Below are 18,695 nucleotides of genomic sequence, written 5' to 3'. Positions count from 1 at the left end.
CGAAGCCCTAGCTCAGGTTTTTTTTCGAGCTTTGATTCTCTTTCTGTACGTGTACGTATTTGAGCTCTTTTTTCCTCTAAGTTGGATTCAAACTTCAATATATATATATATATATATATATATATATATATATATATATATATATATATATATATATATACTAGGTTAAAACCCGTGTGATACACGGACTAACAAATTAAAATAGCAAAACTAATACATAATAAGTGGTTTGCAATAAAAAAAAAACAACAATATTTAGATCTATTTGGATGAATAGGGAGAAAGAAAGAAATATTACATTGTTCTAAATCTCTTCATTTCAATGGAATACAATAACAAAAGATAAATAGGGAGAAAGAAAGAAAAATACATAATCACATGAGTAGAGAGAGACAGAGAGTACATTTACTTTAAAAGTTGGACATATTATAATTTGTATATGAAATTGGGAAAGAATGGCAGGAACTCGTAGTGCTATATTTTAGCTTTTACCATATATATTTACATGAAATAGTTTTTGGGAGAAATTTTATCCATTGATTCATTTTATATGTCTTGTAATTAATTTTTTTCTGTTGGATCAAAAAGACACATCAGGTTAGGATTGCAATCTGTGTGAAAGGAGATGATTGGGGTCGTATTAATGGTTTTTGAGTACACTCTCGTTGGGGCAAACCTGCAATGCATCAAAGAGCTAATAAGCTCTAACTTACAATTTAGAAATTTAAAATAAATGAAAATATTTTGACAATATATACCTGAGGCTTGACTTCAACAATAAATTGACCACTTTTGACAGCAAAGGGTTATTTGCCAAGACTCTTTCAAGATGATGCAACATCTTTTTTCCTGAGGAAATACAAAAACCCATATCTGCATCCCGATTATGCCATACCAACGCATTTTCTTTAGTTTCAATAGAATAATCAGGTTGATTTTGTAGGTAGTTTCATCACAGGTTCTGCCATTTGCATCCATCCAAAACTTTACTCTAACCACAAATTTCTCATTCTACATCTTGAGACCACCTGAAAATACACACCCATTTGTCATGACACATAAAAGAAGTTCTACATACAAATCTATTGTTATTACAACAATCTTAGGAGAAAACATCACACAATATATTGCCCTGTCACTTTTCAATACCATCATAAGTTCATTAATCAAATCCATAATCCCAAAATATAATAATATATGAAAGAAACAAATAAATGACTTCCCAATAAAGCCTTAACAGATCTGTAGGTGAGTTTTTTTCAAACACCAGCACACACACACAACACAAATACACAAATCACACTCATAAACAGACACTAACACGCACATATCAACAATAGTAATTCAAAAAAAAAAAGTTTGGACAAGCACCAAACTTTACCTTTTTTGTTTGATTTTTGTTGCAACCAAACGAAGCCTATGTCTGTAAATGTTACAAACTGCAAGGAGCAAAAGATCTAGGGTTTTGAAAACCAAGATATTAAAATATAAGAAAAATTGCAGCCAATAAACATAGATACATACCTCTATCAGTGGTTCATTGTCACATTCCTGGTTAAAATCGCCATTCTACCATTAAAATATGGAATCTGAAAATGCAAATTCTCAAATAGTGAAGAGAACCCGGTGATTACAATGAAAACATTAAGGGAAATAAATCAAATAGAAATAGAGAGAGAGTATCTGGAAAGTTGTTGAAGATTGCACCGTGTGATTCCGGTGATGACCCCATGGTGGCAGGTGGTTGAAGGCGAAACCACCACCATCAGACTGCAAAGGTCGTTGCGTAGGGTTTAGTCGTAGTTGAGAGAAGATTGTGGAAACCGGTATCAGTATTAGTTGATTGAATCCACTATCCAACCCCAAAAATATGGAATAGCCTTTATATTGAAACCATATGACATCGTTCGGTTGAGAGAAAATGATAGAAGAGTTTCATACTTACTTTTCATGTTCACGATCACAAAGAAGAGGAAGGGAGATATAGGGGAAGGGAGACGATATATGGGCCGGAGATAAGGGATTTCAAAATTCAAATTCCATACCTTTTTGTGACCTATCTATATCTGCAGAAATAGAGAAAATGAAGAATAAAATAGGAAACGATTACCTACATGATTTCGTGGATTTATCCGAATATTACTAATCAACATGAAAATTTGGGTGATTAAGGAGTTATTCACCATGCGATTGCAATTCCCTCACTTGGTTCAATGATTTCTCCTAATGAATAGTAAAAAAAACACCCTTTCTTTCAGATGAATTAACAAAAGGAAAACCAAAATTAACATATGTTGCAGGACTTACAAGATGTTCTTCTTCTTTAACAAAGTGATTTATATATCAATCTGATCAAAAAGGGCAGAAACGATTGAACAATAGAAGATTTCCTAATTTCTTGCTGAATCTTTTGGATATTATCGATTAGTCATAATATGTTTGACTTTAAGCCTTTAAGGGTAAATGTGGAATTTCAGTTAGATATTTTGAGCGGGAAAGTTAGCTGGGGAGGGGCTTAGCAATTGTCACGTGGCAAAAATCTACTTATTTATTAGATTAGGGGATATATATATATATATATATATATATATATATATATATATATATACACATATATTACCCAGTTTGTTTGCTTGTGTTTAGGCTATGTTTGGCGCGCCACAGCTAGCTGATAATCTAGCTTATTTTTTGAGCTTTTTTATGTTGTCGTGTTTGGTAAACCAAAAGTAGCTTATAAGCTAGCTTTTTGAAAAGCTACTTAGACTAGCTTTTTAGGAGCTTTTTTAAAATTTTCCAAATACACCCCTTAATTAATTATAGAAACACATATTCTTACATGTCCTTTTATGTAATTTTATATATTTCAGCTAGCTTTTCAGCTAGTTTTACCAAACGTTATTTTTTATCAGCTAGCTTTTCAGCTATCAGCTAGCTTTTTATTTAACAGCTAGCTTTTCAGCTATCAGCCAGCTTTTCAGCTAGTACGCCAAACATAGCCTTAATCCTTCAACACATTTGTTATCGCCATTATTGAATTCTTTTTCGTTAAGGGAATATTTCAATCTTGTCACATTTTAACATTAAAAATTAACCTTTTTGCATAGGAGTTGATGCTGATTTTGTAGCTCTCACTAAAACCCTCGATAAAATCATCATCCGAGCAGATGCTAAAGACAAGAAATTGTGTAGGTTTGTGCTCTTTAAAATTGTTCATGAACTTGGTATACGTGGTGACGACACTCCGTATGATGAGTTTACTCCACTATGTCACATTCCACACCAGGCTTCTTCAAATAGAAAGTAAGGAGAACGTACCAACACTAAACAGGAAATTTGAGGTGATCCTATTTCTGGGAAAGTTCTCTGGATATATATACAAGAGGCAAGTAATCCAAACACCATACTTTTACCATTCCACTCCACTTTTTTGTTTTTCTTTAATGTGAATAATAAACTTAGTTATGATCCATTTTCTTAGTCTTATAGGAATATCTCATAATTAAACTTGATGCCAACGAGCTTTCATATGAAGAATATCTTATGAATGAATTTTCATTTGTTCGCTTATCAAGCATGTCAAGTTGTTTCCGGTTCATAACCATCTCTCTCTATCACACGCACTAACACATATACACAAGGTTGGTAGTCAGCTCAAGTGGTCTATCTACTGAGCTTGAGACAGCTCTAGTGCGCTTAGGACAACTCTACTTGTACTTTCTTTATATTCCTTCAAACCAGGTCTATTTTATTGTTTTCCTGTAGGCGACTACTTCATCACTATTTCTCGTGTATAATCTTCATATTCGAAGCCCTAGCTCAGGTTTCTTTTCGAGCTTTGATTCTCTTTCTATACGTATTTGAGCTCTTTTTTCATCTAAGATGGATTCAAACTTCAATATATATATATATATATATATATATATATATATATATATATATTACCCAGTTTGTTTGCTTGTGTTTAATCCTTCAACACATTTGTTATCACCATTATTGAATTCTTTTTTAGTTAAGGGAATATTTCAATCTTGTCACATTTTAACATTAAAAATTAACCTTTTTTCATAGGAGTTGATGCTGATGTTGTAGCCTTCGCTAAAACCCTCAATAAAATCATCATCCTAGCAGATGCTAAAGACAAGAAATTGTGTAGGTTTGTGTTCTTTAAAATTGTTCATGAACTTGGTATACGTGGTGACGACACTCCGGATGATGAGTTTACTCCACTATGTCGCATTCCACACCAGGCTTCATCAAATAGAAAGTAAGGAGAACGTACCAACACTAAACAGGAAATTTGAGGTGATCCTATTTCTAGGAAAGTTCTCTGGATATATATACAAGAGGCAAGTAATCCAAACACCATACTTTTACCATTCCACTCCACTTTTTTGTTTTTCTTTAATGTGAATAATAAACTTAGTTATGATCCATTTTCTCAGTCTTATAGGAATATCTCACAATTAAACTTGATGCCAACGAGCTTTCATATGAAGAATATCTTATGAATGAATTTTCATTTGTTCGCTTATCAAGCATGTCAAGTTGTTTCCGGTTCATAACCATCTCTCTCTATCACACGCACTAACACACATACACAAGGTTGGTAGTCAGCTCAAGTGGTCTATCTACCGAGCTTGAGACAGCTCTAGTGAGCTTAGGACAACTCTAGTAAGCTTGAGTCAGCCCAACCTAGTGACTTAAGTTTCTGGCTCAGCTGTTTTGTCCCAAAGTTAAAAGCCCATCCTTATTTGTTACGTACTTCTCAGTGAAGAGAGGTAGGGTTAGATTGTATGAGAAGAACTTCACGTATTGTAAAGGGAAAAGTGAGGTGAATTGCTTAACCTAATACAAAAGACTCTCTCTTCTGGTGTGGATGTAGGCAAATTTGTTGAACCATGTCAATGTCTTGTTTTTTTCTCTATTTACTTTCATTTCTTGGTTGTTGTCATCGTTTTATTTTGGGTCTAAAGGGAAAAAATGGGAATCTAAGTTACACAGGGTTACTTGTTGTTTTTCTTTTTATTTATGTATTGTTTTTATAGAACAACAATTAGTATTAGAGCTTAATATCAAATTCGGGCGGTAGAGCTCAGATTTGAGGTATTTAGGTGGTATTTTGTGTTCTACACATAAGGTGTTTGATAAAAGTCCTGAGAGAGGCAGATTCTGAAACAAGCGGGTAAATGACATAAACTGGCGAAACAGTTAAAGTTGGGAAGTACAAATTAGAGAAGTTTAATGGGATGAATGTTTTTTCTTATTGGAGGATGCAAATGAAAATTTTACTAATCTCATTGAAGTTACATATGGCTTTTGCGGGTAAGATAATGAAGCACAAAGATATGTCTAATGAGGATTAGGAGGAGTTAGATGTTGAAGCACGGCCATTGATCATTTTATGCGTTGATAGAGATGTTGCTTTCTTGGTAGGTAATGATAAATCGGCAACTACAATGTGGAAAAAGTTAGAGGCAACTTTCATGACGAAAACTCTAACAAGCAAGATCTATTTGAAGTCTAAGTTGTTTACTTGCAAAACGGAAGAAGGTTCCTCAATCCGGTAACACATCACTAAATTTGATAGATGTATATCATATTAAAATGACATTGATGTGAATGTAGAAGATTAGGATCAAGCACTTTTACTACTTCTTTCGTTGCCAAAGTCTTATGAGAATCGTATATAAACATTGATGCTTGTGGGTGACATTCTTACGATAGATGAGACTATAACGTCAATTCTAGCGGATGATCTTCCAAATACTACAACTTGTGACATGGTTGCTGATAGTGGTAACAAGGACCAGGCACAAGGACGTTTGAAAGAGGTAAAAGTAATGAGAGAGGAAAAAGCATGGGAGGAAAGGCTAGATCTAAATTTAGACCTCTTGTAGAAAGGCGATGTTTCATGTGTAAGGAACTTGGGCATTACAAAGCAAATTGTCCTAACAAGAGAGTAGGATGGAACAAAGACAAGAACAACAACAACAACAACAACAAAGGAAATGCACAAGTGAAGAAAGAAGCTAGTTACGCCTCGGGAGAAGGAAGCAACGATGATTGTTACTTTGTCACTTCTGATGAAACAATCTATGGTAAATGGATTCTTCATTCAGGTTGCTCTTACCATATTTACCCAAATAAGAAGTGGTTTACTAACTGTAAAAGCATATATGGTGCTAATAGGAAATAACCATTCCTACAAAATGGTTGAGCTTGGTTCTATTATAATTAAAATGCATGATGGAGTGGTCAAAAATATGTTGGATGTGAGACATGTTCCTAAGTTACGAAAGAATCTCATCTCTAAATGTGTACTGGACTCTGATGGATGTAAGACACTTACATGGGAAGGGTTAGAGAAAGTTGTTTATGGTTCTTTGGTTTTAATGAAAGGTATTCATCAAGGAAACCTTTATGTTCTTTCGGGTACAACGGTGATAGATGGTGCAGCAGTTGGAACAAATGGTAGTGGTGGTAACCCATGTGAAAGCACTCGGTTAAGTCATAGATGGCTTGGGCATATGTCTGAAAAGGCTCTTGATCTGTTTGGTAAAGAAGGTTTGTTGAAGAATTTGAAGAAGCCTTGCATGGATTTTTCTGAGCATTATGTGTATGGTAAAGCACACCGGGTTCGGTCCAAGTCAAGCAAACATAAAAGCAGACGAATTTTAGACTATGTGCATACAGATGTTTGGGGTCCTTCTTCAGTCATTTCCAAGGGATGTTCCAAATACTTTGTCACTTATGTGGATTATCATTCTAGGTATGTATGGATTTATTTTCTAAAACACAAGAATGAGGTATTTGACGTGTTCAAGAAATGGAACGCAATGGTTGAGAACAGAACATGCAAGAAATTGAAGACACTCCGATCTAAAAACGACACTAAGTATACAAAAGGTGCCTTCAAGGAATTCTATGATCATGAAGGAATTGCTAGAATGGGGTTGACACTACAGCATAATGGGGTTGCAGAGAGACAAAATTGCACATTGCGAGAGAGATCAATGTATATGCGATCATATGCTGGTTTGGGCAGAGAATGGTGGGCAGAGTCGGTTACTATATTATCAATCGATCTCCTCATGTGTCTCTAAATGGAGATGTACCCTATAGGGTATCGTCAGGGGAACATGCAGATTATAACAAACTCAGAATCTTCGGGTGCATAACTTATTATCATGTTAGTGAGGGAAAGCTTGAAGCAAGAGCCAAGAAGGCAATTTTCTTGGGATATGCATCAGGTGTGAAAGGCTATCGTCTTTGGTGTTTGAAATATTGCAAGTTTATAATTAGCATAGATGTTACTTTTGATGAGAACTCCAATGTAGCTTCTTCGAAAGCTACGGTCCCAAATAGTGATGACATTAAAATGGTCAAGTCTCAAGTAGTTTATATATAACCTAAAAGCCAAAGAGGTTCTAGTCGTGTCCACGAGGAAGACCATGGTGGTATTCACGATGAAATTGAACATGAGATGGTTTAGCAAGAAAATATACATGAACCAGAGGAACAAGAGCTCGGGGACAATTCGGTATCTACTAGGCCAAGGCAAGCATATAGGAAAGTTCAAAAGTTGGGGTCTGATCAACCCTTGAATCACTACGGGCAAGAAAATTTGGTTGAGTATGCACTCTTGATGGAGAAAGTGTTGGATTAGGTGTCTAAGCCCATAACTATAATTGGTATATACTTGAATTGATAGTAGCACAATCCTTTTGGGTTGCACTCATAACTAGCAACTAGTAAGGATAACTTTCGGAGAGAGGTTGAATTTATTATTATATTAATAAATTTTGAAATAAATGATTTATTAATGTTTTATGGTAATAATATATTAATTAGAAATCATATTATTTAATTAATAATTAATCAGAAATTAATTGGAATTAATTTTGGGATTAATTGAATTAATTAAAAGTGTAGGGGTTGTTTAGCAATTTATTGATAGTTGAGGAAAGAGGCTCTAGAACCTCCCTAGAAAGGGTTGGACAAAAACTTCTAGTAAGGCACTAAATTTTTTGTCCAAGGGCTCTTGGATGAGGATTCTTGGGTTGCTTGGTCCTTAAGCTAAGGAATATGGGTTTCCTCCTAAAACCCTAGCTTTGGGTCTAAGCTACCTCACCTATATAAAGAGCCTTACCCCTTCACATTTTCGGTAACCAAAAACCCTTGAAGAGCAGCCAAAAATTTTAATATCCCTCCTCCTCTCTCCTCTCTCATCCTATTGCTTAGTTTGTGTGTGATCTACTATAGGCGTGACACTTGTGACGCTTGCTCTCAAGGTTCAAGAAGACTTGGATTATAATTGTTATTACAACATAACAATTAAAGGTATGTTTACTAACCCTAGTTATGATTTTCGAAAATAATATAAATCTCTTAGGTTTTTCCATTTGATTTTCAAAAGTTGTATGTTCAATTAGAGAAAACATAGATCCAAGAATTAGGGTTGCAGGCACACATGGGTTTTGTTTGTTATGCTCAAAACCCTCGGTATCAGAGTCTTTGCTTGTTTTCTATTGAATTTGATTGCAATTGTTTCAATTTGATCAATTAGGGTTTATGGCAATTAAACCCTTTTGGACTTAGGGTTTTTTGAAATTAGGGTTTCTTAACCCTTGGTTTCGATTACAAGTTTCGAATTTAGGGTTTCCTTAACCCTCCAGATTTTCGAAATATGGGAAGAATTGAAATCCTGGCCTTCCTTCCCAAGATCTATCATTTTCGAAAATTAGGGTTTTGGTAGGGTTTCCTATTTTTGCTAATTATCTCCGTATTTAACTAACTAGATAATTATAAATTTTGATTTGTCCCTCCCATTTTTTCGAAAATTAGGGGAGTGGATTTGGTTAAATTATCTGGATTAATTTAATTGGATAATCCTCATCTGATTTAATAAATTAATTAAATTTTTAATTAAGATAATTATTAAATCATGTGGTTTAATATTAAATTTAAATTAATTGTTTTAATTTTTGAAATTTAATAATTAAACCTAGTATTTTGAAATGTTTAAAATACACTTTATACTATATGTAGAATTAAATGTGTAATATTTACTATATGTATAAGACAAGTCAGTCAAACTGCTAGTACGACTCATTCACGAATCCGATCTATAAGGGGGTATAAGGAAACTGCCTATAAAATGGTAGTTGAATGGGTGTCCACTCTCACCCACAATTAATTCTCATTAATAAGTATAATGAATTGTAAAGTAACTAAATTCTTTTGTAAAATTCCTAATCTTAGTTACTTTAGGAAATATGTAAATTTGATGCTAACCTATGAAATTGAACATTTCACTTTATTGGTCGTTATTGGAGTGTGTGTGGTTAACTGGCACACTAATAATGACTAATAAAGAGTGGGAATGGGTGTCTCGTAAATTATCATTGATTAATGGAACGTGTGTGGTTAACCGTCACATTAAGATGAGATGATAAATGACAATGAGGGTACCAAGCTAATTTTCATGGTTATTCACACCTTGTTTGTGATCCTCGATATGCCAGTCACAAATGGAAGAGCATAATCGAGATTAAACATGTCATTGAATAGTTCAATGAATCTCAAAAGATCTAGGAATTTCATTAAAAACCTAATCAGTTTAAATTTCGTTTTCATGGTGAAATTGGTAAATCCTCATTTACCTACCTTTATTTATTTCACAATTAGATTACAGCATCCCTTTTCTAAGTTGTAAATTATTTAGTTGGATCCTAGCCTTAATATTTCATTTGGGTGTTATATTAAGGATTATTCTTATCTGACCAAAACTATCCTTCCTTTGTAGATGTGTACTCCTAACGGTGCTTTTATCTCCTCCTTCTCCTCCAACAACAACAACAACAACAACTCCAACAATAACTTCTCACTTTTAAACATCTGCTCAAGGGTTACTTTTGATGGCACCAATTATAATTATTAGATGCGCAACATCAAAATGGCTCTCCACTTTGAGGACAAAGAGTATGTGCTCGAAAAGGAACTTCTCGAGATTGATGATTCTAAAGCTACTGTTGAAGAACTAGCTGTGTATAGGACTCACTACAATGATGCAACAAAAGTTGCTTGCATCATGGTGGAGACTATGACTCCTGAGCTATAAAGGTACTACGAGCATTATTGGTCGTATGATGAACAAGGACTTGGTGGAAAAGTACCTTCAACGAGCTCGTCAAGAAAAATACGAGGTAGTAAAGTCCCTCATAACTAGCAAGATGAAAGATGGAGAGTCCGTCAGTAGCCACGTGCATAGAGTGCAACGATACGTGGAGCACTTGCTAAAGCTCAATGTGAAATTTGATGAGGAATTGGCTATTGATATAGTCTTACACCCATTTCCCATTTGTTACGATCAGTTTATCATGACTTATCATCTGAACAACCAAATAACCACATTGGCTCAACTTCAGATGTTGTTGCGTATTGTTGAAGGAGGATTGAAGGGAAAAAGTGTTGCCTCCACTCCTGTTGCTGCTCCTGTTTTGGCCATTGGGCAAGGAAAGGGGAAGAAGAGGAAAGGTCCTCCAAAACAGAATTGGAAGGGAAAGTCCCAAGTCGGGTCCTTAAGCAGTGGACCCAAACAAACGGCCAGTTCTAATGCTCCTCCCGCCTCTGATCCTAAAGAGGCTACTTGCTTTCACTGCCACGAGAAAGGGTATTGGAAACAAAGTTTCCCTAAGTACGTGAAAGACTTAAATGATGGCAAGGTAAAGAAAACCTCGGCAGGTATTTACACTATCTTATATAAAAACTCATCATATTCTCATTCTTGGGTCCTTGATACAGGATGTGGTTTTCACATTTGTTCTGATTTGTTGGGGCTAAGAAAAAGTGAGGATGTGGAGCATGGGAGAATGAACTTGATCATGGGCAATAGGATATCGTCACCTTTTACCAAGATTGGAGTTTATAACTTAGTGCTTAGAAGTGGGTTGTGTTTAGATTTGAATAATTGTTGCTACTCATCATAGAGGAAACGAAACATCATTTCATTTCATGCTTTATATAGACAAGGTTTTAGATATTCTTTCAATAATGAGAATGGATCTATTTCTTTTTTTTTAAATGGTGTATTTTATTTTGAAGCTTTACCTTGTGATGGCGTGTATGAAACTGTGATGGTTGTAGACAATTTAAGTAATAGTGTTTTACAAATTGATTTGTCTAATGGTTTAGACAAAGCATGCTTATGACATTGTCGTCTTGGACATGTCAACAAGAAACGCAACGCCAAAATCCAAAAGGATGGAGTGTTGGAATCGTTTGGCTTAAGGTCAGATGATACGTGCGAGTCTTGTTTACTTGGAAAGATGGCAAAATCACCATTCACTGGTTCTTGTGAAAGAGGTGAAGGATTTTTGGATCTCATACACAAAGATGTGTGTGAGCCCTTCAGATCCACCACAAGGGATGCAAATCGATTCTATGTGAATTTTACTAATGATTATAGTAGATATGGCTATATCTACTTAATCAAGCATAAGTCAGAAACCTTTGAAAAGTTCAAAGAGTTCAAACAAGAAGTCGAGAATCAAGTGGGCAGGAAGAACAAGATGCTCATATCTGATAGAGGTGGTGAGTATCTTAGTATCGAATTCCACGACTACCTTAAGGAATGTGGAATAGTTTCACAATTGACACCTCCTAGGATATCACAACTTAATGGTGTGGCTAAGAGGCGTAATTGAAACTTGTTAGACATGGTTCTTTCCATGATGATTCGAGCTTCACTTCCAGTCTCATTCTGGGGGTATGCCTTAGAGATTGCGGCCCACATTCTTAATCTTGTCCCAACAAAGAAGGTTGCCAAAACACCTCACGAGATGTGGACAAGGAAGGTTCCCTCCTTAGCACATATTAAGGTTTAGGGTTGTGAAGTTTTCGTTAAACGAGAGACTCACGAAAAGCTTGAACCTCGAAGTGAGAGATGTATTTTCATCGGGTACCCACATAAGTCTTATGGATATTTGTTCTATAGACCTAGTGACAACGTGGTCTTTGTAGCGTGAAGGGGATTCTTTCGTGGGAGAGAACTCATATGCAAAGAGGACAGTAGGAGTACAACTGATCTTGAAAAAATTTAAGAGTCAAATGATGAAGCAACCTATGAAAATGCTATGGTCAACCTGAGGAAGAAATTCCAGTTGAAGCAACTGACGAGTCATCAACTCATAGGCATTCTAGTAGGGTTATCATTCCGCCTATGTTGTATGGTTTCCATATAACAACAGAAGGCAATACATTTATTAATGATAGTACACTGGTAAATTTGGATGAACCTGCTAACTACAAGGAAGCAATGGTGGGCCCTGATTCTGCCAATTGGAAAGAGGCGATGGAAAACGAGACCAAGTCCATGTATGACGACCAAATTTGGAATTTGGTTGACAATGTACCAAGTCAAGACAGTTGGGTGCAAATGGATCTTCAAGAAGAAGACCGACATGGATGGAAAGGTGCAAACTTTCAAGGCTCGACTGGTTGCGAAGGGATTTACTCAAATCCCAGGGGTTGACTATGATGAGACCTTCTCTCTAGTGGATAAGATTAAATCTATTAGGGTAATTATAGCCCTAGCTGCATTTCATGACTATGAAATTTGGCAGATGTATGTCAAAACCGCATTCCTTAATGGGAAGTTGGCTGAGGATGTTTACATGAATCAGCCAGAGGGCTTTGTGGATGCTAAGTACCCCAATAGAGTGTGTAAGCTTGTGAAATCAATCTATGGATTGAAACAAGCTTCTCGCAAATGGAATCATTGCTTTGACGAGAAAGTTAAAGTGTTTGGCTCCTCTGGAAGTGAAGATGAATCTTATGTATATGTCAAAGCTAGTGGGAGTATAGTGACCTTCCTGGTATTGTATGTTGATTACATACTTCTCATAGGAAACGACATTCCAACTTTGCAAGAAGTTAAGTCTTGGCTTGGAAAGTGTTTCGCTATGAAGGATCTAGGAGACGCTGCCTATATTCTAAGGATAAGGATTTTAAGAAACAGGAGTAAAAAACTAATTGGACTTAGTTAAAGTATATATTTGGATAAGGTGTTAAAATGTTTTAGCATGGAGAATTCCAAGAAAGGAGAGTTGTCTATCCAAAGTAATACCAAGCTAAGTAAGACTTAGTGTCCGAGTACGGATGTAGAGATAGCAGAAATGAGTTGAGTTCCATATGCTTCCGTCGCTGGATCGATCATGTATGATATGACATGTACTCACCCTGATGTGGCTATTTCTTTGAGCATGGTTAGTCGATATCAGGGAAATCCAGGTAGAGCTCATTGGACAACGGTCAAGAATATTCTTAAGTATATGCGAAGAACTAAGGATTGGGTCCTTGTGCTTGGTGGCAGTGATGACTTGAGAGTAACTGGGTATAGTGACGCTAGCTTTCAGACAAATAGAGACAACTTTCGTTATTATTCTGGTTGGGTGTTTACCCTTAATGGAGGAGCAATGACATGGAAAAGTTCCAAACAGGAGACTGTGGCTGATTCTACCTGTGAATAAGAATACATAGCAGCAAGCGAAGCATCGAAGGACGCTATATGGTTGAAGAACTTCATCGGAGACGTTGGAGTTATATCAGCCATAAAGAGCCAATGGAGATTTTTTGTGATAATGAAGGAGCGGTTGTCTTGACAAAGGAACCGAGAGATCATGACAGATCAAGACATATCGACAGAAAATACCATTTTATCAGACATAGAGTAGAAGAAGGACACCTCGTCGTGAAGAGGGTATCATCGGAAGAGAATCTTGCAAATCCCCTCACAAAGGGTCTGAGTAGGGTTAAGAATGTTCAACATGCAAGGAGCATTGGTCTGAAAGATGTTATTAGTTTTAGTAGTTAGAAAGATATTTAGAAACTTGTAACAAAGTAAATTTATTTGACATTTGATGATTAAGTAATGAAGAATTATTTATGAGTATTGTTTACTATCTTTTGTCAATTGTTTATTATTGTGTTTCATTTTACATGTTTTACTTCCCGAATAATTGGATTATTCGAATTTCCACAGTCGATCATACTTTTGGAAGTAAGTAATGAATCAAGACTACCATGAATCGGACTATAGATTGTCGAAGGGTTTAGACATAGCAATAGTTTGCTACAGTATTCATGTGTACTTTTGAAATAGTGAATTGAAGTATTTGATTAACCCACGCTCAGAGAATTACTTCATAGAATTTAACACGAGTAATTATGAGATGATAATATCTTATAATCTTTAAACGGAGATATATGAGTTGTTGTTTACAAGTTAGTTGTTCATTGATAATGCATAAACGCATCAGTAACTTAATGTTATAAAACGTATTGGTGTGTGTGATTTGATGAGTAAATAGTAAAAACATATAAGTCAAAGTTTATCTGTCCCTTTTTCCCAAATGGGAAAAGTGATATCTTGGTCCCCTCGATGATTTGGTGTTGACTTGTAGTGCCGAGCTTGACCATGACTAAAATTGATGTGTTCGATTAGTACTTCTTTGTCATTACAAATCGGAAATCGGGAAATAGAGTATTGGACAATGAGATTGATTATGTTCCATGTCGTTTTTCCACATGATATCTTACAAAATGGAGGATTATATAATCACTAATCCTAGGACACATAACTGACTAGGTCAGAGGTCGACAACGGCTTTGACAGCTACAATTTGCTAATCAGTTTTTGAAGAACATACTAGAAAATATAGTTATTAGACTTATCCTAGTGGGAGACTGTTGGATTAGGTGTCTAAGCCCATAACTATAGTTGGTATATACTTGAATTGATAGTAACACAATCCTTTTGGATTGCCCTCACAACTAGCAACTAGACAGGATGACTTTCGGAGAGAGGTTGACTTTATTAGTAGATTAATAAATTGAAATAAATGATTTATTAATGTATTATAGGAATAATATATTAATTAGAAATCATATTATTTAATTAATAATTAATCAGAAATTAATTGAAACTAATTTTGGGACTAAATGAATTAATTAAAAGTGCAGGAGTTGTTTAGAAATTTATTGATAGTTAAGGAAAGAGACTCTAGAACCTCCCTAAAAAGGGTTGGACGAAAACTTCTAGGAAGGCCCTAGAATTTTCTTCCAAGGGCTCTTGGATGGGGATTCTTGGGTTGCTTGGTTCTTAAGCTAAGAAATTAGGGTTTCCTCCTAAAACCCTAGCTTTGGCTCTAAGATACCTCACCTATATAAAGAGCCTTACGCCTTCACATTTTCGGCAACCAGAATCCCTAGAAGAGTAGTCGAAAATTTCAAGCTCCTTCCTCCTGTCTCCTCTCACATCCTCTTGCTTAGTTTGGGTGTGATCTACTAGAGGCGTAACACTTGTGACGCTTGCTCTCAATGTTCAAGAAGACTTGGATTATAATTGTTATTACAACATAACAATTAAAGGTATGTTTACTAACCTTAGTTATGATTTTCGAAAATAATATACATCTCCTAGGGTTTTCCATTTAATGTTTAAAAGTTGTATGTTCAATTAGAGAAAACATAGATCCAAGAATTAGGGTTGCATGCACACATAGGGAAACTTTGTTATGCTCAAAACCCATCAGGAAGATGAGTCGGTCTCCTCAAGGAAGCTATTTAGAATGGCAATAATAAGAGTTGGTTGGTTGCTATGGAAGAAGGGATGAAGTCTCTTCGGAAAAACCAAACTTGGGAGGTGGTCCCTTTGCCCATAGGGAAAAAAGCTATTGGTTGTAAGTGGGTGTACAAAAAAAGGAGGATCCTTCCGAACTCATTGTTACAAGGTACAAGGCAATAATAGTAGCAAAGGGGTTTGCACAAAAGGAGGGAATAGACTATAATGAGATATTATCTCTGGTAGTGAAACACACTTCCATCCGGGTGTTGTTAAGTACTGTTGCTCATGGTGATTTGGAGGTAGAACAACTCGATGTAAAAACTGCTTCCTTGCAAGGAGAATTGGATGAGGAAATCTATATGCATCAACCTAAGGGATTCAAGGTTGTTGATAAATAAAGTCAAGTATGTCGCTTGAGGAAATCACTATATTGATTGAACCAATCACCTCGACAGTGGTACAAGCGATTTGACTCTTTAATGCTAAAGTATGGGTTCTCTAGAAATCTATTTGATTGTTGTGTTTACATGCAAAAGCTTCATGGAGGTGATTGTATTTATCTTCTTTTCTATGTGGATAACATGCTTATTGCTTCGTAGAGGAAGGTGGAGATAGATTGGCTGAAATCTCAACTTGGTAAAGTGTGTGAGATGAAATACATGGGAATTGCCAAGAAAATACTGGGTATGGAGATTAGAAGAGAGAGGTCGAACTATCGATTGTGCTTGAGCCAGAAAGGCTACATTGAGTGGGTTATTATGAAGTTCGGGATGCAAGATGCCAAGTTAGTGGTGACTCCATTGGCTATACATTTTAAGCTCTCTAGTTGACAATCTCCCAGTGTAGCAGAAGATAAGACATACATGGAGTGTATGCCTTCTGCTAGTGAAGTTGGCAGTTTGATGTATGCCATGGTGTGTACACGTCCAAATATTTCACACGTGGTCAGTATGGTTAGCATGTTCATGGCGAACCCAGGGAAGGCACATTGGGATGATTTGGTGGAAATACATGTCGACGTACTGGATTTGTGGATTCAGATCATGATGGTGATTTGGACAAATGTCGATCTACTACTGGCTATGTGTTGAAACTACATGGTACTCCACTTAGTTGGCGATCAATGCTACAAGCAACAATGACAGTTTCTACTACAAAGGCTGAGTACATGGCTATAACATAAGGTGTAAATGGAAGCACTATGATTGTGGGGTTTTTTAGATGATTTGGGGTTTGAGAAAGATTGTGTAGACTTGTGTTGTGATAATCAAAGTGCAATTCACTTAGCTAAAAATCAATTTTATGATGCTCGTATCAAATATATAAATGTCAGATATCATTTTGTGTGGGATGTCAAAGAGGATGCTGATATTTCTCTTATGAAGGTGCATACAAATGAGAACCCAACAGACATGTTAACCAAGGACCAAGGTGGTACCAGGTGGCATGGTTAAGCATTGCTTGAATTTGCTTAATATTTATTAGTGATGATTTCCCTTGAGGGTAATGGCCTTGCGAGGCAACGTCAAGGAGAGGTTGAGTTATCACCCAGTGAAGTGAACAATAGTGTCTTGATCCCAGATGAGGGTACGTAGGCAGCCATGGTTAAATGGTGCAACTGGATTGAGTTTTACATATCAAGGAGTGCAATTTCTTCTTTGGTGTATCGTCCAAAATTTGTGTTCTATCAAATGTTGTTCGAGGTGGAGAGTTTTTGGTATTCAGCTCAAGTGATGAGCTCAAGTGGTCTATCTAGTGAGCTTGAGACAACTCTAGTGAGCTTGAGTCAGCCCAACCTAGTAACTTAAGTTTCTGGCCCAACTGTTTTGGCCCATTGTTAAAAAGCCAATCCTTATTTGTTATGTAATTCTCAATGAAGAGAGGTAGGGTTAGAGTGTGTGAGAAGAACATCATGTATCGCAGAGGGAAAAATGAGGTGAATTGCTTAACCTAATACAAAAGACTCTCTCTTCTGGTGTAAGTGTAGGCAAATTTGTTGAACCACATAAATCTCTTGTTTCTTTCTCTATTTACTTTCATTGCTTGGTTGTTATCATTGTTCGATTTTCGGTCCAAATGGAAAAAACGGGAATCTAAGATAGACAAGGTTAGTTGTTGTTTTTCTTTTGATTTCAGCATTGTTTTTGTTGGAACAAAACACACTATGATAGAAAAGAAGGAACTCACCATGTGGATAAGTGATATATTTGGTTGCAATCATCGTAAACATGGGGGATGTATGAAAACTTCCCTGTTTCGCTGTCTTTCATAGCAACATATGGGGGTGATCGTTTTCTACTAGATACCATTCACACCATGCATGCATTGTTAAAGCAGAAGGTTTATAAAGCTGTAAAATCAAAATAATCTAAGAATCCTTTGCTGAAATTACTGATATACGACCAAGAACTCAATACAGTTGCAGCGGTTTGGGGATCGACTGGTACAAGTAATTTCAGCTTCTCGGTAATTAAAGCTTTTGTTGGTCTCCTATGTGCTACCCCAAATCTATATTTTGATAATTATTTGTTTATAAAAAAACTTATTTTTAACAGATGGGAAATGGTATTATTTGGTTTTGTGGGTGGTGGGTGTGTCGACAATCAGCTGGTAATTAGTAAGAGGAAGGCTATGAGAGGTATGCCCATTGTGCACCCTGTAGATGCCCAAGATGTACTACTACTAGCCAGAGTTTCACGGAAAGGTTTCTTACATCATATTTGTCTTTAAAACAACAAAAAATATGGAATGCAGAAAACCATTGATAAAACATGAAACTGTGATGGCTGCCGGTCCTAGACAATTTGGAGCCAGGGCAAAATAAAAACTTGGGCCCCTTCGAAACTTTTTTTTTTGTGTAAGGGAGGGCGACACCTTCTTAATTTTTTATTAATTAAAAAAAATACATTCGAGGGCTGGGGACTCCCCACCTATGAAGAAAAAAGGCTCGATGACAAGCCTCATAAACCTAACAACCTAGCAACTATTAATTTAAAACAACAAAATAAAAGGCTAGAACATACTCCGAACCCTAATACATATACATAGCAAAAAAAAAAAAAAAAAAAAC

At 36.0% G+C, this 18,695-nt stretch overlaps 1 long non-coding RNA gene across 1 annotated transcript; it reads right to left on the bottom strand.

Moving 5' to 3' along the window:
- Positions 1-574: 574 nt before the first annotated feature.
- LOC145114304 (uncharacterized) lies at positions 575-2,223 on the bottom strand. The gene is made up of 5 exons (XR_013710966.1): positions 2,115-2,223; positions 1,525-1,770; positions 1,382-1,439; positions 759-1,028; positions 575-676 (listed from the first exon to the last, which is right to left on the bottom strand). It is a non-coding gene; the product is annotated as an uncharacterized LOC145114304 (long non-coding RNA).
- Between the last annotated feature and the right edge of the window lie 16,472 nt (positions 2,224-18,695).

The sequence above is a fragment of the Lactuca virosa genome, chromosome 5 (genome assembly GCF_052849685.1).
Source record: "Lactuca virosa cultivar CGN04683 chromosome 5, Lactuca_virosa_CGN04683_v6, whole genome shotgun sequence".
NCBI classification, from domain to species: domain Eukaryota; kingdom Viridiplantae; phylum Streptophyta; class Magnoliopsida; order Asterales; family Asteraceae; genus Lactuca; species Lactuca virosa.
Note: the sequence above shows the minus strand (reverse complement) of the source record. Positions and strands in the feature narration are given on the sequence as shown.